Raw genomic sequence first — 1,194 nt, 5'->3', positions numbered from 1 at the left:
GTACGACCTCTTCCCATGCTCCCAGGATGTAGGTGTGCATTCCAGTGTGGAATACACACCAAGCCTTTGCAGCCTGCTAAAGATCACACATCCTATCACTACACAATTGATTATACACCTCTAAGCATATATGGTTAAATATTTCTAAGCATAAATGACAATCAACAATACAAAACCTAACAACCTACAGAAGGAACTGAGCTCCAGTTTGTCGCTGCTCTCGCTGCAAACAGAACACAGTAACATGTATGAAATATTAACATGTACAAAAATATATTTGCATATAACATATTTCCATCATGACCTCTGTACTAACAGAGCATCTGTGGAGGCGGAGCTCCAGTTGTAGTGAGAGAAATTCTACGGTTTAGATTGGATTTTACTAATTAGCAGTATGTGTGGATGCAGACTGATAGTCAGTCTAACTAGCATTAGGCACTCGCGACCAATTAAGGTCACTTCCTGAAACAAATAATGGAGATTAAGTATCGGAATTTCAGGAGTGTGACCCCGCCTCCAAACACGCCCCTTCTGATTCTCATCTCTATATGTTCCCCCACTTCTGCAAGCTGTTTATTCTCATTTACGAGCCCCACCCTCCCTTTTCAATTCTCCAACTTCTTCACTTCTGTGTAGTACACAGTTTCTGCCTGGCCCCTTCGAGGCCTTCCCCAAACCGCAGCTCAGCTCATGTCTAAGCTTTTACCTACTAAAACGCTGTCAAACATAAAATGAGGGCGTGGACCCAGCATGTGAAATAAATGAATTAATAACACAGTGCTTCAAAATACTAGAAGCTTCAAAATGAACCCACAAACAGAAATGTCCTTCTGTTATTTATAATAAAGTCATGATTTTATTTGTGTCATATTTATCTATTGATGGATGCTGTCACGAGTTTTTGTGTTTCAAACGTTGTAACTATGTTCTTATTGTTGTTCATGGTTTTGGCTTTCTTTAGTGATTGTTCCTCCCTTAGTATTTACCTCAGCAGTGTATACTCTGTGATTTTCCATGTCCCACGTTTCATGTCTCCCCACTCATTGTGTAAGCTGTGTGTCCTGAGTCTGTGTGTTTCCTGTTTTATTTTGATAGTTCCTGTCCTGTGTGCAGTGTATCTAGTTTTGGTTCCCCCTGTCTCGTTAGGTCTGATGTGTCCCAGCCAGGCCCGGCCCTAACCAATCTGGCGCCCTA

This window comes from Pundamilia nyererei, unplaced genomic scaffold, assembly GCF_000239375.1.
Source record: "Pundamilia nyererei isolate P.nyererei 1_Seehausen unplaced genomic scaffold, PunNye1.0 scaffold00139, whole genome shotgun sequence".
NCBI classification, from domain to species: domain Eukaryota; kingdom Metazoa; phylum Chordata; class Actinopteri; order Cichliformes; family Cichlidae; genus Pundamilia; species Pundamilia nyererei.
This window is presented reverse-complemented; position numbering follows the sequence as displayed.